The sequence below is a fragment of the Narcine bancroftii genome, chromosome 8 (assembly GCF_036971445.1).
Source record: "Narcine bancroftii isolate sNarBan1 chromosome 8, sNarBan1.hap1, whole genome shotgun sequence".
Taxonomy (NCBI): domain Eukaryota; kingdom Metazoa; phylum Chordata; class Chondrichthyes; order Torpediniformes; family Narcinidae; genus Narcine; species Narcine bancroftii.
This window is the reverse complement of record NC_091476.1, coordinates 177,647,136-177,674,844: the sequence shown is the minus strand read 5'-3', so window position 1 is coordinate 177,674,844 and position 27,709 is coordinate 177,647,136. Positions and strand designations below refer to the sequence as shown.

Here is a 27,709-nt window from a genome sequence, read left to right as displayed (position 1 = left end):
GTGGGCCTGGTGAATGTATGGCTGAGGAGCTGGTGAAGGGGTCAGGGATTCAATTTCTGGGAAATTGCTTGAGTTCTTCATCGTGGTGTGGAAAAATGTCAGGAGGTGGTTGGTGGAGAAGGGAGGGAGAGGTCAGCAGTGATCAAGGGAAGGAGGGGTGGCTGGCTGAAGAGAGACGGAAGGGGAGGAAGAGCTGAAAGGGGGAAGGAGGGGGGAAAGAGGAAGGATGAGCAGAGAGAAGAGCAGGTTAGTAGAAACCAGAAAAGTTGTAATTGATGCCATCTGAGGTGGCCCAGACAAAAAATCAGGTGTTGTTCCTCCAGTTTGTGGGTAGTATACATGGGATGGTACACAAGGCCATGGACAGACATGAGTGTGGGAGTGTGACTCAGAGTGTGGGGGGAAACCAGGGCACCTGGAGGAAACCCGGGCACCTGGAGGAAACCCGGGCACCTGGAGGAAACCCATGCAGATACGATGAGAACATAAAACTCTCCACATCTAAGACCACACTTAGAGTATTGTGTTCGGTTCTGGTCACCTCATTATAGGAAGAATGTGGAAGCCACACAGAGGGTGCAGAGGAGGTTCACCAGGATGTTGCCTGGATTGGAAAATATAAGTCATGAGGCAAATTTAGCATATTTAGAACTTATCTCTTTGGAATGAAGAAAGATGAGAGGTGACTTGTTAGAGGTGTACAAGATAAGGTAAACAACTCACACTTTTATCCACAGGGCAGGAATAACAAAAACAAGAGAACATTTGTACAATGTGAAGGGAGGAAAGTTTAGGGAGACATCACAGTAAGTATTTTTTTTCACTCAGAGTTGTGGATGCATTTCCAAGGTTGGTGGAGGAGCTGAAATATTAGGGGTATTTAAGAGGCTCTTAGACAGGCATGGAGTCGAGTGAGGTCTGGGCCTGATGTCCCACTCACCCAACGAAAGTGCTCATGTGATACATCACTTCTCCTTTCTCAGTGTAGTGATCGCCACTTGGTCACTGTCTGACTCGGCAGGCAGGAGGTCACAGCAAATGGCCTCTCCTACATTACTGCAATCATAGTGACATCTTCTCATTGGTGTTCCCCCATCTTCACTTAGTTTACTCTGTCATGGCGTGACTGAGTGTCCGGCAGTAACTGGACATGTAGGCTGGCCTCGTTCACTTGGTTGACAGCCAGCCCAAGAAAAGGGCAACTCTGATTTCATGGCAGATGGGACTTGTCATCCTCAAATGTGGCTGAACAACAATAAAAAAGAATACACCTGCCTCACATGGTGCATAAGGGCAAAAACTCACATATTGGAACATCAGAACCATGCTTGTCAGCCTTGTCAGACCATACATTGAGGAGAAGCACACCAATGACCCAAGGGCCACAGAAGACCTTGATGATGAGGTTGGTGTCCACATCTGATACCTCACTGATGGCAGCCTGTTCAATCTGAGGCAACTACAGTCCCACACCAAGACATTGGAGCAACTACTCATTCGAGAGCTATTCTTCACCGGTGATGCCCTTGTTGCCTATACAGAGATAGCCCTGCTGCATACAACATCCTGCTTTGCGAAGACTGCCGAGCTCTTTTCACTGGAAGTCAACTTGAAGAAGACAGAAGTTCTCCATCAGCCCGCACATTACCACCCTCCCGACATTACCATTGGCGTGACTGAGCAGAAGACAGTCCACCAGTTCAGGACCTGGGGTGCAATATCTCGTCAGATGCCAAGATCAATAAAAGGCAAACTGTGCATTGGGCAGACTGTACAAAAGAGTCTGGAACAATAAAGATCAGTGTGTAGAGCCATTGTACTGACCACCATCCTGTACAGAACTGAGCCGAGGGCCACCTACCATTACCCCCTACGACATCCACTGGAGTGACTTCGTCACCAACATTGAAGTTCTCGAATAGGTGTAGGTTACCAGCATCGAGACCATGGTGTTGAAGACACAGCTACACTGGGCAGGGCATGTCTCTAGGATGGAGGATCATCACCTGTGCAAGATTATGCTGTATGGCAAACTCTGCACTGGCCACCATGACAGATGGGCTCTGAAAAAGAGATACAAGGACTCTCTGAAGAAATCCCTTGGTGCCTGTCACATTGACCATCGCCATTGGTCTGCTCTAGCCTCTGATTGTGCGGTCTGGCGACACACGCAGGGCTGGCTTTGAGGACAAAAGGAAATGGAGGAAAAACCGTGATACAGCAGCACCATACCCAGAACAGAATTTCCTTGGCAGCCGCTGCAGCCGGGCATGTCTGATCTGCATTGGTCTCGACAGCCACCAGTGAGCCTGCAGCAGATGTGGACAGCCCCCTTCCTAAATCTTCGTTCGTGAAGACAAGCCATAAGAAAAAGACAAAAGGAAATGGATGAAAGAAAAATAGAGGGTTGCGAGGTAGGAGGGGTTTAGTATGTTTTTGCTTGGAATATGATGTAGGTCAGCACAACATTGAGGGCCGAAGGGCCTGCACTGTGCTGGAATGTTCTATACATTTCTCTTTTGTTAACACCTTTTTCTTTAGTACAGTTTTCACTTTGGATAAATAGAAAATCTGCCTGGCCAACAGGAAAAAGAAACACAGAAGGTTGAATGTGATGTCATGTGAGCACTCGGACGAGAAATATGAACTTATCGTTGATTCGTATTGATGGCTCATTTCTGAACTCAGATCTCAGTGTTACATCCAACTCTCTGTCGCAGGCGGAGGAGTTGAGGCAGAGGTGGCTGCGATCCCTCACTTGTCCACAGATTATGGTCTGACTCACATCACAGCAGGGAGTTCATCCTTTTATTAAGCTGATCAAAAAATAATAAATAGCTCAATTGATTCAACTTATATGCACAAATACATAGCTGACGAGAAATGAACATTCAAAGCTCTGACAGATGGATAAAATGGTTATCACAGCATTTGCTGATCTCATTCAATCAATACCAAGAAACAACAAAGATCTTTCTCACAGGGTCATTTCTTTATCTTACATTAGAGGTATTTACTGAATTTACAGATAAATATTGGCTAATATACTGACAATTGGTGTTGCAATATTCACCTCATCCGATTAGTTCTACAGCTGCATTGTAATCATATGTATTAACCAAGAACAGTGAAGCATGTTGAATCTCTGGCACTGCCCACACCCCTACACAGCCCACAATATCCCTGACAGTTCACACCTTCACATACAGACAGTTTGATGAGTTTTCCACATCCTTCAATTTCCAGTGGATAATTTAGTGTCCATCAGGCTCTGGACTATGATCCTGACTCAGGCTTCAAACCCAACCCAAGCCTCACCCAGCTCCTTGATTCCTATGTGCTCCCACCCCAACACTCACTGTGTTACAGACAACAAACCTGACCGCCATCAAGTCTATGACCCCAACCCTAACCTCTTCTGATCCCAGCCCAGAGTCCATCCCCAAACATGGCTTCATGCTCTGCTGGTTGTTTCTTCTGATTTCCAAGGTGAGCTAGTCAGGAAGGACAGATGTAGGGGGTGATGGCCCATTGGTATAAAATTGGTGATGAGAGGAGACATGTTACTGAGACTGGAGACCTGTAACCAGTAGTGTGCCACAGGGATTGATGCTGCCTCCATGTTACTGAGAATGGAGACCTATGGCCAGTGGTGTGCCACAGGGATTGGTGTTGCCTCCAGTGGTTGTCATCCAACTTGGATGACAACGTAGATAACCACAAAATTGTTGGTGTGGATGACAGTAAAGAAGATTGTCTGAAATGACCACAGGATTTATCTTCTTTCTTTGGCTTGGCTTCGCGGACGAAGATTTATGGAGGGGGTAAAAAGGATTTATATGAATTCAGAAACCAGGCCAAGAAATGGCAGATGGAATTTAACTTGGACAAAGTGTGAGATGAAGATTAAACCAGGGCAGGACTTGGTGGGGCAAGGAGAGTGTTGGAGAACAGAGAGACCTCAGACTTCAAGGCCCTTCACAGCAAATACTGGGGCCCTGGGGAATCACTTTATGACCACTTTTAGAGAATTATGCATCTGTATTTTCAGATCCCTCTGTTCTACCCCACTTCTTAGTGCCTGGCCATTTACCATGCATGTCCTTTTCTACATTTGTCAATTCACCTGTATTTATTGTTCATAGTATACTCTCATGGTAAAGATGAGATAGCATTTCTCCAGGACCACGGAGCAGATTTACATAAATATGTTAGAATACAAGTTAAACATTTAAAAATATTAAATATTAAGATGCATACAGTAAAGGTCCATGGTACACTACCCACAAACATTCTGTGAATTCAGGAGCCTGATGGCTTGGGGGAAAAAATTGTTGCCCGATCTGGATATATGGTACCTCCTTCCAGAACAGTTTACACGAGGGGTGAATGGATACCTTCACAATGTTTATTGCCTTTCGCCTGCATCGAGTGTAGTAGATGTCCTTCATGGTAGGAAGAGAGCCCTCAATGGTCTTTTCCACTGACTTCACTATTCTCTGCAGGGCCTTGTGGTCTGAGGTGGTGCAGCTTCCAAACCAGGTGATGATGCAGTTGCACAGGATGGTCTCTATACATCGCCTGTAGAATATACTGAAGATGGAGGATGGGAGATTAACTTTCTTCAGCCTTCGCAGGAAGTAGAGGCACTGCTGGGCTTTCTTGTCTATGGAACTGATGTTAAGAGACCAGATGAGATCCTCCACCAAGTGCAAACCAAGGAACCTGATATTCTTGATGACCTCAAAGATTGAGCCATCAATGGTCAGCGGAGTGTGGTCCCCCGGACCCCCCTGAAGTCGACAACCATTTTATTAATGTTCAGATACAGGCTGTTGTCTCTGCACCAGTTCGTTAGCCATCTCTAAGCTGACTCCTCATTCTTACTGATCAGGCCCACCATGGTCATGTTGCCAGAGAACTTGATGATGTGGTTTGAGCTGTGTTTTGCTGCATAGTCGTGGAACTAAGCACAGAGCCCTGGGGAGTGCCTGTGCTCAGTGTAATGGTTTCGGAGGTGTTGTTACTGATCAGGACTGCCTGAGGTCTCCCTCGTCAGGAAGCCAGAAGGAGGTGTTTAGACCCAGCAGGACCAACTTCCTTATCAGGAACTGAGGTATGATCATGTTGAATACTGAACTGAAGTCAATAAACAGCATTCGAACTTGCGTGTCCTTATTTTCCAGGTGCGTGAGGGTGAGATGGAAGGTGATGGCGATGGCATCATCCGTAGAGTGGTTGGATCTGTATGCGAACTGCAGGGGGTCTAGTGCCAGAGGCAGCAGGAGATTGATGTGCCCCATGATGAGCCTCTTGAAGCACTTCATGACGATGTACATGAGTGCGACAGGGCAATAGTCATTGAGGCAGGACACAGACGGCTTCGTCGGCACGGGGACAATGGTGGCAGCTTTGATACACATTGGGACCACGGAGCTTCTCAGGGAGTAGTTAAAGATGTCGTACCTTGATGAAGGGCTCAAGGGAACATTGGTTCTGTATCTTTATCTTTACTATATTAAGTACAGTTTGACCTGTGAGTTTCTCCAGCTTTGTGTTTTTACTTCAACCACGTTGACTGTAGACATTTATGTTTTACTTTTATCTTGCTTAGTACTTCCAAAGTGCAACACCTCACACTTTTCTGCATTAAATTCCATCTGCCAATTTATAATATATTTTTCAGCTGCAAGCTTTGAAACTCTTCCTCGCTGTCCACTATACACCTCCAAACATTGTATAATTCTCAAAATTGCTGATTTAATTAATCCTATTAATATTCAGATCATTGATATAGATGACAACTAACAATGGTCCCAGCACCATCCTTGGGGCACATCACTTGCCACAAGTCTCCATTCAGAGATGCAGTCATCCACTCTACTCTTTGGTTTCTCCCATAAAGCCAAAGTCTAATCCAATTTTCGACCTGAATGATTCTACCTTCTTGTCCAACTTCCCATGTGGGACTTTGTCAAAGTCCATATAGACAACATCCACAGTCTTTCCTTCACCAATTATCCTGGTAATCACTTCAAAAAAACTCCATAAGATTGGTTAAACTGGATTAACCATGCACAAAGCCATGTTGACTAATCCTAATCAGTCCCTGACTATCCAAATATTTAAATACCCAAACTCTTAGTGCACATTCCAATAACTTTAACTACCACTGACATCAGGCTCATTGGCCAATAATTTCATGGATTAGCTTCTGTTTGACACGCGCGCATGCACGCATGCACGAGCCTCCCAGGCTTTATTATGATCAGCTGCAAATTTTGATTGAACAGAATAAATTGAGAGCTGGTAGAATCAGTCAGTGATGGGGAACGTGAGGTGTGGATAACTGCAGATGGCTGCACTGACCCGACTGAATCAGGGTGATGTTTTATCTGTGTAATGTAATTGAATTTTTATCTCTTTGCCCTGGATACGATACATTAACAAACTCCCCATCCATCTTCATGTCTCTCAGTGTCGGGTGAAAACTGTCACTGCATTTTGCTTCTCATTTTTCTGGTGTGTTATCTGCACGTTGTCCCTGAACAAAGGCACTTTGAGCTCCTGCCGCAGTTACAGGCTCCGCTCCTCATGCTCAGCACACCTTGCATGGATGAATGGTCACTTTGTTCCAGTAAAGCAACGTGCAGGTGAGGCACCTGCTGTGAGTTCAGGGTGTGTGCTTGGACACCTGACCTGGGCACAAGGATCACATGAGCTGTGTAATAGAGCAGGGGCACTTCCTGCTGTGGCTCAGAAGATCAAACACAGATCACTTCACTGCACTTTCATATGGGGCTGTGGCCAGAGTGAGGCATGTTGCTCACCTGCATCTGCCAGGCATCCAGCAAGGTCCCAGAGCTTTGAAGAATAAAAGACTCTTCTGTTGGCACCCATGTGAGTGGGTTGGATTGACCGAGGATATGGAGAGGCTGCAGAAGGATTAGTTAAGGTAGGTGAGTGGGCAAAGGTCTGGCAGGTGGAGCACAACGTTAGTAAATGTGAGGTCATCCACTTTGGCAGGAAAAATAAAAGAGCAGATATATTTAAATGGTGATAAACTGCAGCCTACAGAAGGACTTGGGAGGGTTCATGCATGAATTGCAAAACGTTGGGTTGCAAGTACAAGAAGGTGGCCAATAGAATCGTTGGTCTTCATTCCTAGAGGAATTAAATTCAAGAGCAGGGAGGTCATGCTGCAAATATACAAGGTAATGGTGAGGCCACAACTGGAGGACTGTGTGCAGTTCTGAGCTCCATGCTTGAGGAAGGATACACCAGCCCTGGAGGAGGTTCACCAGGTTGATCCCAAAGGTGAAGGGGGTTGACCTATGAGGAGAGACTAAATCACCTAGGATTATATTCACTCAAATTCAGAAGAATGAGAGAAGATCTTATAGAAACATATAAAATTATGAAAAGGATAAGATAGAGGCAGGAAACTTGTTTTCACTGGTAGATTAGGCCAGAACTAGGAGACACAGCCTCAAGATTCAGGGGAGTAGATTTAAGATGGAGATGAGGACAAACTTTTTCCCAGAGAGTCGTGGATCTGTGGAACTCTCTGCCCAGGAAAGTGGTTGAGGAGACTTCATTAAGCATATTTAAGGTTCAGTTGGACAGATTTTTACATGAAAAATGAATTAAGGGATATGGGGAAAAGACAAGTTGGTAGAGTTGAGTCAATGATCAGATCAGCCATGACCTTATTGAATGGCAGAGCAAGCTCAATGGGCTGAACGGCTGACTCCTGCTCCAATTCCTTATGTTCGTATGTTCACAGAGACACACAGCGTGGAAACGGACCCTTTGACCCAACATCCACGCTGACAAAATGTCCCATTCACACAAGTCCCACTTGGCTGCTTTTGGCCCATACCCTTTTTAAACCATCCTCTCCATTTTTTCTTTAACATTACTATAGCACCTGCCTCAACCACCTCCCCCAGCAGCCTGTCCCATACACCCACCACCCTCTGTGTAATAATACTACCCCTCAGTTTCCTCTTAAATCTCTCCCTATTGCGTTTCCTTAATTCTTTATTTTATATATTATATTTTAGAGAGTTACTGTGGGGGTGGGTAGGAACAGGGAAAGGCACTCACAGATAACAACATTTTGACAAGACCGCCTGGCACCTAATTCAAAGCTGTAAATCAGCATTATTTTTCTCAATTGAAGACTGAAACAATTCTGTTTTGGGAAACTTAAACAGAAAACCAATATTTATCAATGAGTTTTGAGAAGTCTGATGATTTGGTGTCTCACTTACTTCATAATTGCTTCTGAACATCAGTTTAAAGGTTCTGAGTTTCAAAACAGGATTTCAAAGACTGAACTTTGAATTGACTTTTCAGAATTGTGCCTAAGCTGTAATGGTTTGGATGATCCAAACACACATATAAAGGGAAAGGTTGTGCAGACTGGGCTTTTTTCTCTGGAGCGTAGAAGATTGAGAGGGGACTTGATAGAGGTGTTTAAGATTTTAAAAGGGACAGACAGAGTAAATGTGGATAGGCTTTTTCAATTAAGAAAGGTGGAGATTCAAACTAGAGGACATGGTTTAAGATTGAAGGGGGAAAATTATAAGGGGAACATGAGGGGAAATTTCTTTACGCAGAGGGTGGTGGGGATGTGGAATGAGCTTCCGGCAGACGTGGTCGAGGCGGGATCATTGGTTACATTTAAGGAAAGACTGGATCGTTACATGGATAGGAGGGGACTAGAGGGGTATGGACCGGGTGCTGGTCAGTGGGACTAGGAGGGTGGGGATTTGCTACGGCATGGACTAGTAGGGCCGAACTGGCCTGTTCTGTGCTGTAAGTGGTTATATGGTTATATGGTTATACATTCATGCATAGTTGGACTTAAGTTTAGATTTAAGTAAGATGTTATATCATTAACAGTTATTAATAAAGATGATTGTTCTAAGATACCATTGCCTTGGTGAATTTCTATTGCTGCTGGTCTATGACGTAGCATTCCCACTCACCACCCACAAAGCTATGTTGACCATCTCAGATCAACTCCTGCCTCTCCAAGTGTAGATTTGTCCTGTCCCACACATCCTCCCACCAATCCGTCAAGCACTTGATTAGCAAGGACGAGAGAGCTACATTGTGACTGGTTGTAACACTTCTGTGCCCAGGACAGGAACAGGCAAGAGGGTTGTAAACTCAACCAGCACCATCATGGACATTAGTGTTCACTCCGTTAAGGACATCTTTAGGAGATGGTGTCTCAAGTATCAAGAACCCTCACCATCTAGGCCATGCCCTTTTCTCACTGCTATCATCAGGAAGGAGGGGCAGGAGCCTGAAGACACACAGTCAACATTACAAAAGCAGCTTCTTCCTCTCGGTCATCGGATTTCTGAATGGACAATGAACCTATGGACTTTACCTCACCTTTTTTGTATTGGTTATTTGTTTTTTTAAAATCTTGTATTCATGGAATTGTAATTTATAGTAACTTTTCACCATGTTCTACATCAGACTGCTGCAAAACAACAAATTTCCCGATACGTTTGTGAAAATAAACCTGATTTTGATTCTGAGGGGATCATGGAAAGTCCACAGGGTGGGTGGGGCTGGGAAATCTGTGCAAACTCCACACACACACCAACACCCCCACCCCCACACACACACACCCACACCCCCACCCACTCATGCCGACTCCCCATCTACGCCTACACCCCCACACCCAAACACATCCACACACACACCCACTACCCACACACACACCCCCACCCACACACACACACTCACCCCCACCCATACACACACCCCCCCGACCCAAACACACACACACCCACACCATCACCTACACCCACACCCCCACCCACACAGCACCTGAAGTCAGGACTGAACCTGGGTCTTTGTGAGGCCATCTCTGCCCACAGCACCAACCCAGCCCCTAAAGCTGCAGAAAGGTAGGGTTGGACTGGACAGAGAGGACAGGCAGTAGGATGAATGGCCTAATTTTCCTCTGCATCCTTGTCCTCCCCCCTCCGGTGAATGTGGGATCATTCCCTCCTTCTTCCACTCCATTTATGTTATCTGCTTGAATTCCCATCTTTTGGCTTCTCTGCCAGGCCACAGAGCAGCCACTCAGAAGCAAACGGAGCATCCACATCCAGCCTGTGTGTCATGGGTCACATCCTATTTAACCCAGACTGTGCCATGCTCATTTGAGAGAAATAATTCCCCACCCACTGTGTGGGAGGCCAGAAGCACCTCTCTCAGACCAATGCCCCTTCCACTCTTTGTGGTTCAAGTGCTCTAAAACTAATGCATTGTTTTGCTGTTAAGGAGAATCCTTGAAAAATACAATCAATTTGATGAGATAGGAGTAGAATGTAGGTGGGCACACCACTATCTTTTACAAACCGCTGGTGTGCAACGCATCTCTTTCAATGAGCTTCTCCTGTTAGTGCATACACACGTTGTCTTGATGGAATATTGGAGAATGTATTTGCATCCACTGATCACATTAAAGAAGAGGAATCAATTACCCCAGCTCGCTCTTGTGCTTCCTTTTCTGCCCTTAAGCTTTGTTCTGTTGTTCAGGAGACCAATACGGATCAGCCCAACACTAATCGACCAGCTTTGTCTTTCATATCTAAATATTTCCAGTTACAAAAAAATACAAATCACTCTTACATTTGAAGTTAACAATTACACAAAGAACATCCAGCACACGCTACAGGCCCTTCAAGGTGGCACAGCTGGTAATGCAAATGGTAGCACTGCCAATAAGGAGAGTAGGGTCCATCTGCTCAGTCCGACTGCCTTCAGCTCTGTACAAGCTTCAAATGGCCTGGAAATGGAGCCAATGGTGGGGTCTGCGCCCAAGATGGCAGCACCTCTGATCGGCAGCAGCCAAGAAAGGTTGCAGACTCCAGGGAAGCAGAGGAATGGCACAGGGTACCCAAAACCCGGAGAGGCAAGGAGATGACCCACGGGATAGTGACCAGTGATTCTACGAATGAAGAAACACACAGACCATGTGCTATTGGAGACTCAAGGCGAGAATCCCACACAGGCTGCAGGCCGCTGGCGACGGCAGCCAAGGGATTCACACTGGGCCTTGGACAGCTGTAGACTGGCTCAAATCTGGCTGAAGGGGTACCATGGATCAGAACCAGGATGTGAGTGGATGTCAAGGGCCTTGAAGGGACCTGATCGCATCGGAAGTTCAGATGCTAATGTTTTGGCTGGAGGTGAATCCACAAACACTTGGTTACCAGTGACTCTGGGGGTACTCTCTTTGCTTCTCTTTCTCTGACTGTAAGAGGCACTTCAGGCAATTTTTGCCAATGGTGAATCTGTCTGCCTTACAGCAGACGAAAGAGAATTTGTGTAATGTTGCTCTGTCTTTATCACAATGACAGTAAATGGAATCTTGAGCCCACAATGTTGCACTGACCTATGAAAACATCCTCATGTACACACATATATCTCTTTCTTTGACTTGGCTTCGCGGACAAAGATTTATGGAGGGGGTAAATGTCCACGTCAGCTGCAGGCTCGTTTGTGGCTGACAAGTCTGATGCGAGACAGGCAGACACGGTTGCAGCGGTTGCAGGGGAAAATTGGTGGGTTGGGGTTGGGTGTTGGGTTTTTCCTCCTTTGTCTTTTGTCAGTGAGGTGGGCTCTGCGGTCTTCTTCAAAGGAGGTTGCTGCCCGCCGAACTGTGAGGCGCCAAGATGTACGGTTTGAGGCGATATCAGCCCACTAGCGGTGGTCAATGTGGCAGGCACCAAGAGATTTTTTTAGGCAGTCCTTGTACCTCTTCTTTGGTGCACCTCTGTCACGGTGGCCAGTGGAGAGCTCGCTATATAACACAATCTTGGGAATGCGATGGTCCTCCATTCTGGAGATGTGACCTACCCAGCGCAGCTGGATCTTCAGCAGTGTGGACTCGATGCTGTCGGCCTCTGCCATCTCGAGTACTTCGATGTTAGGGATGAAGTCGCTCCAATGGATGTTGAGGATGGAGCGGAGACAACGCTGGTGGAAGCGTTCTAGGAGCCGTAGGTGATGCCGGTAGAGGACCCATGATTCGGAGCCGAACAGGAGTGTGGGTATGACAACCGCTCTGTATACGCTTATCTTTGTGAGGTTTTTCAGTTGGTTGTTTTTCCAGACTCTTTTGTGTAGTCTTCCAAAGGCGCTATTTGCCTTGGCAAGTCTATTGTCTATCTCGTTGTCGATCCTAGCATCTGATGAAATGGTGCAGCTGAGATAGGTAAACTGGTTGACCGTTTTGAGTTTTGTTTGCCCGATGGAGATGTGGGGGGGCTGGTAGTCATGGTGGGGAGCTGGCTGATGGAGGACCTCAGTTTTCTTCAGGCTGATTTCCAGGCCAAACATTTTGGCAGTTTCCGCAAAACAGGACGTCAAGCGCTGAAGAGCTGGCTCTGAATGGGCAACTAAAGCGGCATCGTCTGCAAAGAATAGTTCACGGACAAGTTTCTCTTGTGTCTTGGTGTGAGCTTGCAGGCGCCTCAGATTGAAGAGACTGCCATCCGTGTGGTACCGTATGTAAACAGCGTCTTCATTTTTGAGGTCTTTCATGGCTTGTTTCAGCATCATGCTGAAGAAGATTGAAAAGAGGGTTGGTGCGAGAACGCAGCCTTGCTTCACGCTTTTGTCAATGGAGAAGAGTTCAGAGAGCTCATTGCTGTATCTGACCCGACCTTGTTGGTTTTCGTGCAGTTGGATAACCATGTTGAGGAACTTTGGGGGGCATCCGAGGCGCTCTAGTATTTGCCAAAGCCCTTTCCTACTCACGGTGTCGAAGGCTTTGGTGAGGTCAACAAAGGTGATGTAGAGTCCTTTGTTTTGTTCTCTGCACTTTTCTTGGAGCTGTCTGAGGGCAAAGACCATGTCAGTAGTTCCTCTGTTTGCGCGAAAGCCGCACTGTGATTCTGGGAGAATATTCTCGGCGACACTAGGTATTATTCTATTTAGGAGAATCCTAGCGAAGATTTTGCCTGCAATGGAGAGCAGCGTGATTCCCCTGTAGTTTGAGCAGTCTGATTTCTTGCCTTTGTTTTTGTACAGGGTGATGATGATGGCATCACGAAGGTCCTGAGGCAGTTTTCCTTGGTCCCAACAAAGCTTGAAAATAAGCTCATGCAGTTTGTCATGCGGAGTTTTGCCGCCAGCCTTCCAGATCTCTGGGGGAGATTCCATCCATACCTGCTGCTTTGCCACTTTTCAGTTGTTCAATTGCTTTATATGTCCGCGCTGAGCTGGGTTCGCTTGGCGAGGCTAGTCCACCACTCATTTTGGATCTCCCGGAGTTTGCGCTGAAGATGGCTGCATGCGCGACGGAAGGCTTGTTTCTTCTCTGGACAGGACGGCTTTGTAAGGTGAGCCTGGTGGGCAGCTCGCTTCTTTGCCAGCAGCTCCCATATACACACATACATATAGTTCGTGGTCATTTTTGCTCTCGTTACATGTCTTCAATTCTCTGTCTGTTTTGTAGTTGTTCTGCAAATTTTCGTGCTTCCTCCGGATCCGAGAATAGTCTGTTTTGCTGCCCTGGAATAACTATTTTAAGTACCGCTGGGTACTTTAGCATTAATTTATATCCTTTTTTCCATAGGATCGCTTTTGCTGTATTAAACTCCTTTCTCTTCTTCAGGAGTTCAAAACTTATGTCTGGATAGAAAAAAATTTTTTGACCTTTGTATTCCAGTGGCTTTTTGTCTTCTCTTATTTTCTTCATTGCTTTCTCCAATATATTTTCTCTCGTTGTATATCTTAGGAATTTTACTAAAATGGATCTTGGTTTTTGTTGTGGCTGTGGTTTAGGGGCTAATGTTCTATGTGCCCTCTCTATTTCCATTTCTTCCTGTAATTCTGGTCTTCCTAGGACCCTGGGGATCCAATCTTTTATGAATTCTCTCATATTCTTGCCTTCTTCATCTTACTTAAGGCCGACTATCTTTATATTATTTCTTCTATTATAATTTTCCATTATATCTATCTTCTGATCTAACAGCTCTTGTGTTTCTTTAACTTTTTTATTAGATTCTTCTAATTTCTTTTTTAAGTCCTCTTCTTCCACTTCTACGGCTGTTTCTCGTTCTTCCACCTTGTCCACTCTTTTTCCTATATCTGACATGACCATCTCTAATCTATTCATTTTTTCTTCTGTACTTTTAATTCTTCTTTTTATTTCACTAAATTCTTGTGATTGCCATTCTTTTACTGATTCCATATATTCTTTAAAAAAAAATCCATTGTCTTGCCTTTCCCTTCTTCTTCCATTTCTCTGTGTTCTTCTTCTTCTTCTTCTTCTTCCTCCGTGTTGGTCATCTGTTGTTTCCTTGATTTCATTTTACTCTCTTCTTGTTCTCGTTGTTTTCTATGTTCTCTTCTTGCTGCTGTGCTGTGGCTGTCATTCTCAGCTGTGGAGATCGACTCCTCAGCTAGTTCCCCCTCCCGTCAGTGTATTTTTTGCCTTGCGCATCGCGCATGTGCGACTCCTCGTGCATGCGCGGTTGCGCACTTTTGCTTGGCTCCGCGAGCCATTTTTGTAGTCCCGAGCTCGGGACTTTGACTGACCTGAGGGAACGGGCTTCTCTCTCCACAGCGGGCCTCCTCGGACAGGTAAGGCCTTCACCTTCTTCTTCCGATATCTTTTCTTCTTCCCGTTGCTTTTGACTTTTTTTTCTTCACTGCCATTTTCTTCCCACCTTTACTTTCACTTTGTTTTAATTTTTGCGTTTGTGCCTTTGTGTTTTCTGTGTTTTTTTAAAACTTTTCCAGAGAGGGCTGGAGTTCCCCAACCGGCCACTACTCCATCATGTGACTCCTCCATGAAAACATCCTCCACAACATATTAATTCTTCCCTCCCTCACACCCATAACCCTCTATTTTTCTTACAACCCTGTTCCAGCCTCCACAACCATCCTCGGAAAAACATTCCAGGTACCCACCACTACCTCAGACGTCTCCCCTAAATTTTCCTCCGCTCACCTTAAACCAATATCCTCTGGTTTTTTTTTTAATGTCGCCCCAGGCAAAAGGAGCTAGCTGTTCACCCTATCTATCGCCACCAATTGTCCAGCACCAATCACAACCTTCCACAGCAGCAGCAGGTAAATGGCTTCTAAACTTCACTTATCTAATCTGCATGAATCCAATCCTCTCGATCCAGTGGAAATGGTTGATTTCTGCTCTATTCACTCCTTTTAGTGGTGTGAAACCTGAACGAGCCTCTTCTATCACTCTGGATTCCAGGGAAGTCAAACTCAGCACTGCAGCCTTCTCTGCTCTGAGTCACCTGTGTCAAATCAGTGCCGGCTTGTGTTGCTCAGAATACCTTCTCCTTCCTAGAGTGCTTCTCTGGACATGTATACATTCCAGTGGCCTTTCTATTCCTGTCACCATTCCTGACATTTTATTTCAATGGACGTTCATGCTCTAAGTTGTATCACCTCTTTTTTTTTAAAATACTTTATTGAATATTCAATACAAAAGAAAACCCCTCTTTCCCACACCCCCCATAACCCACCCTCCTCCCAAAAAAAACCCAAGAGGAGGAAAGAAGAAGGAGCAGGAAATTTAAACCATCAAAAACACAATAAACAGCCATGGATCAGAGCAACACCCCCACGATGAGCTCCAGGAACTCAACATATTAACCCCATATAATCCAAACAAGGGCTCCACACTGTCAAAACTAAAGATAATTATCATGTAAATTAAATGTATTTTTTTTCAGTGGAATACACGACTGCAATTCCAGATGCCATCTCTGCAAACCCAACTCAGTCTAATTTTTCCAAGTAATAGTTATACATTTTCTTGCCACAGCCACCACAAACCTCAAAAATGCAATTTGATACTTAGTCAACCTCAAAGTCAAACTCAGCATTTTAACGACCACGTGGGTGAATGGGCCAAAGTACCACAACAAACGGCCATTCCAAGATGGCGTGGGCCTCCCTTAACTACCGAGAAGGAACCACGTGCAAACTAAGCAGCTCTCCACTTCCGCGTAGTGGGCTGCTGGCTGAAGAGTGACACTGTGATATGATGTCACTTCTGGAACCCAGAAGATACGTTACTGGAAGTGGGCACTTTCAACAGGGCAATGCAATGAATTCAAACAGTAAAGTCAGTCTTTAGCTTACCTTCGTACTGTGTGGACGTCTCGTTATTCAGTCAATACAACCTAATAAAAACAATGTTGGATTCATTGGTAATTGAATCTTTAAAAATATCTCCAAAATTCCTTAAGTCGTATCTAGAAAAATGTCATCTTATCACAGAGCCAAGTCAAATGTTAAAAAGAACCTACTTCTTTAAAACATCTAAAACATAAATCTGAAGAAATTAAATTATATTTCTTTAATTTCTGAGGAGTTAAATAGAATTAATGTAAAAAGTTATACAGGACAAACCTCTATTGAACATTAATAATCTTAGTCATACTATTCTTACATATAGATCTCTAATCATCTTGATCATTTGTTATTCCCAAATCTTTCTCCCATTTTAGTCTTAATTTATGAATATCTAATTTAAGCATCATACTTTGTAATCATTTATACATTTCAGAAATAAACTTTTTCTTAACCGCCTTCCGTAAGCAAAATTTCAAATTTTGATCGTTTTGGTAATACTAAAAAAAGGTCCAAAATTATACAACAATAAAGCCTGTGATAGGACAGATTCTATCACCAATGTGTATATGTACAGATGGTTGTGTAGGATGACTGTGATTGGCTGAGAGCGTAGCCACACCTACTGGCAGGTTTTAATGGATTGCTCCTAGCCAAACCAGGTCATTCTGGACTGGTCGACCTACTTGTGATATGCTCCAGTCTTTTAGTTAATAAAAGCCTTGGTTTGGATCAAAAGTAGATCGACCAGTCCAGAATGACCTGGTCTGGCTAGGAGCCACCTGCCCCTGTGCCCCGGGGCCTCACCTGTAGTCTCTCCACCCTCCGAGTTGCTCCGCTACCACTAAATCGGGGAGAAGCCATGATGGTGGTTGACTACAGCCAGACAATCAACCACTTCACACTTCTGGATGCATACCCCCTTCCACGTATCATGGATGTGGTGAATCAGATCGCCCAATACCATGTATATTCCACCATTGACTTGAGTTCGGCCTTTCATCAGCTCCCGATCTGCCGAGAAGACCGACCTTTCATGGCCTTCGAAGTGAATGGGTGGCTGTATCAATTCCTCAGGGTACCCTTTTGGGTCACAAATGGCATCGTGGTCTTCCAGTGGGCATTGGACCGGATGGTGGACCAGAACCAGCTGACTGCTACTTTCCCATATCTGGACAATGTCACCATCTGCGGCCATGACACAGGATCATGATGGCAACCTTGAGAAATTTTTCACACTGCAACTCGACTGTACTTGATCTACAATTTCGACAAGTGTGTCTTCCAGACCACTCAGCTCGCAATTCTAGGATGTGTGGTGGAGAACGGGGTGGTCATGCCGGACCCTGACTGCATGCGTCCCCTCATGGACTTGCCCCCCACCCCACCACCACATTCAAAAGGCACTCAGATGCTGCCTGGGCTTTTTCTCTTACTATGCCCAATGGGTTCCACACTATGCCGACAAGGCACAGCCACTCATCAAGACCATCTCCTTCCCCCTGTCAACCGAAGCCAGAGCGGCCTTCGACCGCATCAAATTGGACATCACTGCTGCAACGCTGCACGCCATCAATGAGTCCATTCCGTTGAAGTCGAGAGTGATGCTTCCGAATTTGCATTGGCAGCTAATTTGAACCAGGCCGGCCGGCCGGTAGCCTTCTTCTCCAGAACCCTCCTGGATCCTGAGAGCCGACCCTCCTCTGTTGAGAAGGAGGCCCAGGCCATAGTCGAAGTAGTACGTCGTTGGAGACACTACCTCACTGGCAGGCACTTTACGCTGCTGATCGACCAATGCACAGTCTCCTTCACGTTTAGTAATACCCAGCGAGGTAAGATCAAGAATGACAAAATCACCAGGTGGAGAATTGAACTCTCCACCTTTAATTATGACATACTGTATCGGCCTGGTAAACTCAACGACCCGCCAGATGCACTTTCCAGGGGGACTTGCATCAACATACAACTGTACAGGCTGCAGAGACTCCACGGGGAGCTCTGTCATCTGGGGGTCACTAGGTTTGCACACTTTGTCAAAGCTTGCAACCTGCCCTACACAGTTGAGGAGATTCGTTCCATGACACAAGCCTGCCCGGTGTGCGCTGAGTGGAAGCCCCACTTCTTCTGTCCAAAGAACACCCACGTCATCAAAGCCACCCGCCCCTTTGAGCATCTCAGCATAGACTTCAAGGGGCCCCTACCTCAACCAACCATAAACACCTACATCCTTACGGCCATCGACGAGTACTCCCACTTCCCGTTTGCTGTGCCCTGCTCAGACATGACTGTCTCCTCAGTTATAGAGACCCTCCACAGCATCTTCGCCATCTTCAGTTACCCCAGTTACATCCACAGTGACAGGGGGTCCTCGTTTATGAGCGCAGAGCTGTGGCAGTACCTTCTGTAGCATAGAATTGCTTCAAGCAGGACCACCAGCTATAACCCAAGCGGTAAAGGGTAAGTCGAAAGAGAGAATGCCACTGTCTGGAAAGCGGTTACGCTTGCCCTCCGGTCCAAAGGTCTCCCCACCTCTCGCTGGCAGGACGTGCTCACTAGTGCCCTACACTCCATCCGCTCCCTCCCATGCACCGCAACCAATGCCACCCCCCATGAAAGGATGTTCTCTTTCTGAGGAAATCCGAATCGGAAACAACCATACCAGCATTGCTCACGGTTCCAAGTCCAGTCCTCTTACGACGCCACGTCTGGTACTCAAAGAATGACCGAGTGACTCTGCTCCATGCGAACCCGCATTATGTCTACGTTGAGTACCCGGACGGGCGGGAGGACACAGTCTCGTTAAGGGACCTAGCCCAAGCCGGCTCAGGTGCAGCAGAGCCTTTAACCCAACCTCCCCCTATTCCTTCTCCCCCAGGTCATATGTTTGACCAGAGGGACCAGCACCACCCCACCAGCTTAGGCCAGACAATACCGTTGGGGAATTGAGCGAAGCAGTGGTCGCACCCTACTGGCCTGCCGGTGACCCCAATCCTGGGCCAGATGATCAGGCCTCCTGACCGGTACAGCCCCTAACCTCCATCCACCCTGGGTTCGGTTCTCAAAGAAGGGATTAATGTGATAGTACAGATTCTATCACCAATGTGTACAGATGGTTGTGTAGGATGACTGTGATTGAGAGTGTAGCCACACCTACTGGCAGGTCTTAATGGATTGCTCCTAGCCAGACAAGGTCATTCTGGACTGGTCGACCTACTTGTGATATGCTCCAGCCTTTTAGTTAATAAAAGCCTTGGTTTGGATCAACAAGTCTTTGGTTCTTTCGACCCGCTCAACAAAGCTTAACTTGATAATAACAAAAAAACCTATTATTTGGAATTTCATATTTTTCTTTCATTCTTTGAAAAGAAATAAAATACCTGATTTCATAACAATCTCCAACAATTTTAATTCCTTTCTGGTTCCATATTTTCAAAAACTGATTATTAAGAGTAAAAGGACAATGTTTATCCTGAATCAAAGGTGTTTTAGCTGAAAATTTCCCCTGCGAAACTATCTAATCATTTATCCTATTCCATAATTCAATTAAATGCCTCAAAAAAGCTGGATTATTATTATTATTAATGATTAAGAACTTTTATTCCATTTATAAATAAATTGTGTCATACTCTTCTCACCAATAACTTGATATTGGCCCATTCTAATAGACCATCAACAGATAACCTATTGTATCGCATCTCTGTTTTAAGTTTTTCAACCTTTGGAAAATATTCTGTCATATTCTTTTTAAATCCAAAACCACTAATTTTGACTCTAGCTAAACTGAAAACCATTTGACACACTTTTGCGAATCCACTTTTGCAGATTTCTTCTGTTTCTGGAAGTTTCCTGCTGCACATTCCCAATAAAATTAATTCTCTTTCTTCAAAGTCTTTGCGAGTTACCATTAACTATTAGGCCCAAACAAATCTGATGTCATTTTAGCTAGATGCAGGCCCTTCACCACGGCTAACACAATACTATTACAGCGCCAGCGGCCCAGGTTCAATCTAACACTGTCTTTATGAGTTTACACGTTCTCCCCATGTCTGCAAATGTTTATCTCTGGTTTCTCTTCACACTCAAAAAAAATTTGCAGGTTATTTGCTGCATTTGGGTGGCATGGGCTTGTGGGCTGGAAATGCTGTATATAGGTGTGGGCAACGTACAGTCCGTGGGCTGGATCGCAACCCAATGCATTCACCCGATCACCCTCAGCCATTCCAATATTCATCGTTTGCCCCATTAAACCATCAGCCTTTGTCATCAGTGGCCCCAGGGACTGTGCACATGGATTAAACATCCCTCAGCAGAGGAAATACTTTGTGGCTATATAAATGCCACCTGTTCCTTCAGGGTCGTCAACAGGGCAGCAAAATGACCGCGTTCAATGTTCACTGAAGTCTCTATGGGGTCATCCCGGTGACCTTGTCTATAAAGCAGTCCAGAGCTATGGTCTAGCCTTCCAGGTGTGTCTTGCAGAGAGACAAGACCTCTTAGCGTACCTATTAGTTTATTAAAGCTGTCTTATCCTCGCACTGCTGGTGGGGTTATGGTCAGTACAAGACCTCTTAGTGTCCACATGAGTTTATTAAAGCTGTCTTATCCTCGCACTGCTGGTCTGGTTATGGTCAGTACAAGACCTCTTAGTGTCCACATGAGTTTATTAAAGCTGTCTTATCCTCGCACTGCTGGTCTGGTTATGGTCAGTACAAGACCTCTTCGTGTACATATTAGCTTATTAAATTATACTCGCACTGCTGGTCGGGTTATGGTCAGGACAAGACCTCTTAGTGTACATATTAGTTTATTAAAGCTGTCTTATCCTCGCACTGCTGGTCTGGTTATGGTCAGGACAAGATCTCTTAGTGTACATATTAGTTTATTAAATTATACTCGCACTGCTGGTCAGGTTATGGTCAGTACAAGACCTCTTCGTGTACATATTAGCTTATTAAATTATACTCGCACTGCTGGTCGGGTTATGGTCAGGACAAGACCTCTTAGTGTACATATTAGTTTATTAAAGCTGTCTTATCCTCGCACTGCTGGTCTGGTTATGGTCAGGACAAGACCTCTTAGTGTACATATTAGTTTATTAAATTATCCTCGCACTGCTGGTCGGGTTATGGTCAGGACATGACCTCTTAGTGTACATATTAGTTTATTAAATTATACTCGCACTGCTGGTCGGGTTATGGTCAGGACAAGATCTCTTAGTGTACATATTAGTTTATTAAATTATACTCGCACTGCTGGTCAGGTTATGGTCAGGACAAGACCTCTTAGTGTACATATTAGTTTATTAAATTATCCTCGCACTGCTGGTCGGGTTATGGTCAGGACAAGACCTCTTAGTGTACATATTAGTTTATTAAATTATACTCGCACTGCTGGTCGGGTTATGGTCAGGACAAGATCTCTTAGTGTACATATTAGTTTATTAAATTATACTTGCACTGCTGGTCAGGTTATGGTCAGGACAAGACCTCTTAGTGTACATATTAGTTTATTAAATTATACTCGCACTGCTGGTCGGGATATGGTCAGGACAATCTCTCCACAATGTTATAACCAGGAATCAGTCATTAACCACGTCACTTTCTGCCCCTGATAAATAACTCCTCACCCTGGCGCCGCCAAGAACACGTTTGCCCTCAGTCAGAGGCCCACTGTCCTGCTCTTGGTCCCAGGCACCTCACCCACTGGTGAATGTGGAGCCGGGCGACCAGCAGGGCAAACCTTTTGGAACGACCCCCAAGTGCCCCCTCCCCTCCCCTCCCCTGAGCTGCCGCCGCCCATCCCTCTACCTCTGCTCCCTTGAGCCATTCTTTCTCCCCATTCCTGAGCAGCTCTCTCCCCCACTCCCCTGAGCTGCCCCGCTCTCCACGCTTGAAGAGGAGCCCATGTCTCCAGAATCTTGTCGCTCTCGAGCTGCCCCCTCTCCCCTTCATCGCTCACGCCTTTTCCTGTTCCCCTGAGATGCTCATAAACGCACAAGCCAGATGTCCATGTGTGGGATGCTGTGATGTTTCTTCACCCGACTGCGGCTACAAAACTCATTTTGCGCAAAACCAATTTTGTTCACTCAGAAATAGGATTTACCTCACACACACATGGTTCAAAACACACGTTAGAGGGCAGAGAAATTAAAAGTGGAAGATCTGGATCAAAGGCAGAAGTTGAAAGGAATACACAACAGCTTCTGCTGAGAAAGATTTAAGATGTTGCATTCGACAAATTTATTTATGTCTCAAGTTTTGCAACAAATATAATTGTCATTGATTATTTTTAAAACTCCTGCATTATTTGAAGAATTATTTAAAAACCACCAAGTTTAAATGACAGTTTGCAGCCTCCAAACACCTGTCGGAAATATTTACGACCTCTCCTGCTAAGTAGTTGGCAGAACTCCTTGAGATGAGCTCCTGCTGTTGGCATCAACAACTCCGTCACAACACTTTCAAACCACGTTTCCCACTGACTGAGCCGCTGTCTGTTTTGGGTTCGTTATTTTGTTTTCATTATGACTAACTTTACTCTTGTTTGAGTTTTATGTATTTTTATTGCGTCATTTCAATGACTGACTTGTGATTTTTGGTGCATTCCCAGATTTGAAGATGCCTTCCCTGACCTGAAATACATCATTGCAGTTTTTTGGAAGGAATTTGGTTGATCTCATTGCTTGAACTTTTTCTGTGGATTGTTTTCGGATAAATTAATATCAGTTATGTTCATACATTGTACATTACATACCTCAAGCAGAGACAACTGAAAAATGATATAATGTCTGTGTTTCTGTATTTATTTCATTTCGGGGAGCATCAGTGTAGCCCGCTGTTCACACACCATCCGGCCCACACAGGGTAACAGGTTCCCCGCCCCTGCTGTACATCTAAATTAAAATTAAAATCCAGAATGCCAGTCCCAAGTGGCTTCTCTTCCACACTTCTGTTCTACTCCAGGATGGTCTCAGATCTCTGACTTACACCAGCACCCAACATTACCAGTCTGAGCTTGTTCTGTTTCAACTTCACTCACTCCCTCCATCACAGGTGTGGTTATCGGATCTTCCTCCCTCCCTCATTATGCCTATCTACCTGTTGAATGTGGAACAGCCTTGATCAGAACTTTTCCTCAGTTTGTTTGCAGGGACATGGCCACTTCCCACACTTGTAGACCATTTTGGCACATCCAGGGCTCCACAGCAGAGGTCCTGGGTGTCTCACCTTCACAAGACTTATCCCTTCCCCGTCATGACATCTCCGAGGATACGTTAGTGGCCAGCATCCATTATCTCACTGATTCCCACAGCTGTCCTGGCCTCCACCTCCTCCCACATTGCTTCATGCAAGGCCCACATTTCATTTCTCAGTTTCTCCATCTGTCAGGCTTTATTTGGGCAGCAGGCTGAGCGTAGCACTTAGTGCATTGCCAGCAACCCACGTTCAAATCAGGGGCTGTGTGTAAGGTGTCCTCATGTCTGCACCTCTTTCCTCCGGCTGCTCTGGTTCCTCCCACCTTTCAAAACATACAGGGGTGATAAGTTAATTGGGGTATTTAGGTGGCATGGGCTTGTGGAACGGAAGGGCTCTTACCGTGCTACATGTCTAAATTTAAATTTTAAAATGCAATTTATCAATGGCTTCCCCTCTATCCCAGCTGACAGAAGTTTCCATCCTGATTTCTGCTGTAGCAATGCCTGGCGAGAGCAAGGACAGGTTCCAGTGCACTACATCAGTGTCTTTGATGGGGTGTCTGCTCCATAGTATCACCCAACTGGTGATTGAGTGATTAGTCACCCAATCACTAAAGCCAGATTGCACGATGCTGCTGGAATCAACAGGGTGACACTGAGCACACAGTCACTTCTCTGTCCACTGGACCCCAGTGATGTCCTTCTCACCTACCCTCACTCTCATTGCAATCTTCAGCATTTAATGTAGCAATGTCTGGCATAGCTTTTGTTTCATGATGAAGGTATGTTACTTTGACAGGTTTACCATCACATACTCAATTCTCTCCACACTCCCCCTCTCTGAAACCCGATGATCCCATCTCTGCGGAGAGACCTTGATTCAAAACATTGACTCTGCTCTCACACCTGGTGAGTGTTTCCTGAAGATTTGCATTTTGTTTTGCATTTTTTTTTATTCCAATGTTCATTCTCTGTGTTTTTCTTTGGACATCTCGATGAAAAAACCAATTTAAATGATGTGGCATGAACTACTGATCAAAATTCAAGGTAGCTTTCTGCCGCCTGGAAGTTTCTCAGGAATGCTGAAACTGGATCATTAGTTATTGTCTCAGTTATTTCTGTACAACCAATGTTAGGATGATAGGTCTAGAATTCCTTCATTTGGCCTACTTAATTTTCTTCAATGGCAGAGTCTGAAAGGGCCCTTGAAATCACTGCAAAAACAACAAACAAGGTTGGACCAATCTTCAATAGCATGCAGTTTTCGGATCTAGAACAATAGTTCAAGAAAAAAAGATGGTGGATGGTGTTCTTTGGCTTGGATTCGCGGACGAAGATTTATGGGTGTATCTGTGTGATAAACCACTGCATGTTGTCTGTTTGGGCACACCCATTGGTCAACTTTGCCAGTGGCTCCTCCCACAGGTTCCAGCATGTTCCAAGCCCCTTCCCAGTGCAGAACCGCTTGGATATTTTTGTTCTAAGGCTAATAAAAGCCGATCAGTTCGTTCAACTTCAGCCTTTTGGAGTTATTGATGGGGCACAATTTTATTAGCTTTAGTTTTATAATAGAGCAGATCCTGAGGCCAGAGAAGCTGGATATCGACCCTCAATTACCCGAGGCATCTACCAACTTTGAACTCTGGCTACACTGTTTCGAGGCATTCACACAGGCATCTTCACCCAATTTGTGGTTAGAGACCGACAAATTACAGGTACTGGTCTCCCGAAATGGCCTCCTGGTCTACTCAATGATCAGGGACACCGCGTCGTATCAGGAAACCGTGGACATCCTAAAGAGAAAGAACCTACAAAAGATTAATGAAGTTTACGCCAGGAATCTCCTGGTGACCCAAAAGCAGGAACCCGGGGAGTCAAACATTGAGTTCCTCCATGCCCTGTGAATCCTTGGAGGGGCTTATGAATGCAAGGCCATGATGGCTGTGGAGTACACGAAGGACCTGATCAGGGATGCCTATATTGCAGGGATAAAGTCGAACTACATCCACCACAGATTATTGGAGGAAGGGGAGCTCAGTCTGTGGAGAGCAGTTGACCTGGCAGGTATGCTAGAAATGGCACTCCAGATCATGGAGGCCGACTCAACTGACAATGCATCTACTTCGTGGTTACTCCATGCGCCACCATCTTGGAACATGCCGCCACCCTCTCGCCCTGCTAAAGATCCAACTATGACTGCAGTACCTCGCAAACACCTTCAATCACCACCATCAGGTGCTCTCAGTGACCCAACCACAACTGCTGTACTCCGGGAGCACCTGTTTCTGTAGGCTGGGCAAGCACCCGAGGAAACACTGGCCAGCAAAATACAATGTCTGCTCCAGCTGAGGGAAGAAGGGACACTATACTAAGGTGTCTAGATGTAAACCCCTTCCCAGCAGCACTGCGTGAGGATCGTGGCGGGCTCATCCTGGATGCCACCATCGCCAGGAACTAGCAGCGCCACGTGCAATTTGCAGGGAGAACCATCTTGGACACCATCTTCAGAATTCAGCAGCTTTGTGTGGGGACTGCCATCTTGGACACCATCTTCCGAATCAGCGTGCGACCTATCTGCTGAATCAACAAGCAATGCTCTGACACTGGCCTCCACCATACTTGACCAGGCAGCCCATATCAGTTCACCAGGTCAACGATGGATGACCAGGTAAACGGCCATGAGACGAGTTGCCTATTCGATAGTGGGAGCATGGAGAGCTTCATTCATCCCAACATGGTGAAGCACTACTCCCTCGTGGTATGGCCAGCAAACCTAAAGGTCTCCTTGGCCTCAAGGTCACAGACTGCAGATGTCCTTGGCTACTGCGAAGTGACTCTGACCGTGCAGGGTCCAAACTATAAAGATTTTAAACTTTGGGTGATGTCACAACTCTGCGCTGCCGTGCTACTGGGACTTGATTTTCAACGTCACCTTAAACACTGACGATGGAGTTCGATGGGCACAGAGTAAGCTGTCTTGAGGAGGAATGTGGCTGGGAAAGGGAAATCAGGTCATGGAAACTCCTCCGTGGGGGGGGGGGGGGGGGAACAGATGGGGGTTTTAGCAGCTGCATGTCATGCCCAGTGTCAGCGGAAGGTCATCTTCAGGGGGCTGGGGAACAACTTGGAGAGCGAGGGGAGAGGTTCCACATGTCTGGACAAACCAAATTAATAAAAGTCTCGATTCACAGAGCAGACAAGAAATTATTTTCTGAGAGTGTGTTCAGAACGAGCATTGTGCAACGAGAAAGGGTTGATTGATTCTCAAGTAGTTAGTGGGCCTTTAGGGAAGAATACCTATCAAAGGTTTGCCACTTCATATCAAAACTGACAGTGATCAATAGAAACCAGGCCTTAAATCAGGACAAAATAAGCTACAAAGATACCAGGCAGGAGGTGACTTGAATGAGGTTGGAAAACTACATTAAAAAGCAATGGCAGCAAATAACAAATGTCTAAAGTCTATTAAGGAATAAAGAAATGATAAAGATAAAATGTACTGTCGTGTACATCCAGCTTACTGCAGCAACACAGGTCCATAACATATACTAGTAAAGTTTAACGAATATAAAATACCAAAGGAAAAAAAAAAATCAATGATCTAAATAAACCAATAAATAGATAAATATTCACCGTTGTGCTCACTGTTCTACCAGGTGCTCCAGTTTCCTCCCACCTTCCAAATTGTACAAGTTTTGTAGGTATTTTGGGTGAAATTGGGTGGCTCGGGTCTCAGTGGCCAGAACCAGGTTCGACTGTGTTGTAAATAAAAAGTATAATGTTTGTTGGCCATTTGGATCATGATGTTGTGCTGACTTATGTAAACCTACTCCCCGCCAATCTAACCCTTCCTTACATCACACCCATAATCCTCTCTTTTTTCTTATATTCTGTCTCTTTTGAAGAACCATATTGTACCAGTGTCCATCGCCACTCCTGCAATGCCTTGCAGGCACCCACCACTCTCTGTATAAAACCTACCTCTGACATTGTCCTTAAACTTTCCCCCACTCACCTTAAACAGATGTTCTATTGCTTCCCTGGGTAAAAGGTGCTGGCAACCCACCCTATCTATGCCCTCTTCACTCTGCTACAATCGGGAAAAGGGTACAGGAACCTAACGACGAGCACTCAATGGGGCCTTTTATAAAGCAAAAAAATCCAAATATAAAGGAAGGGATTCTCTGGCCTTGCATCGTAAACCTTACCTTCGTAAATAGTCCGTGAGCAGCTCCAAGGCACCGACTCTGATCCTTCTGTAGGCTTGTGTCAGAGGTGGAGTGGAACACTCCACCTCACTCCATAAATGTCCAGTCATTGCTATAGAAAATAAATATTCAATAATAAATAAGGAGTCCCTGATCG

The 27,709-nt window shown here is 45.4% G+C and overlaps 1 long non-coding RNA gene across 1 annotated transcript; it reads right to left on the bottom strand.

Moving 5' to 3' along the window:
- Positions 1-2,365: 2,365 nt before the first annotated feature.
- On the bottom strand, positions 2,366-27,092 carry LOC138741960 (uncharacterized). Its single transcript, XR_011343926.1, has 4 exons — positions 26,978-27,092; positions 16,159-16,199; positions 10,518-10,624; positions 2,366-2,816 (listed from the first exon to the last, which is right to left on the bottom strand). It is a non-coding gene; the product is annotated as an uncharacterized lncRNA (long non-coding RNA).
- Positions 27,093-27,709: the final 617 nt, after the last annotated feature.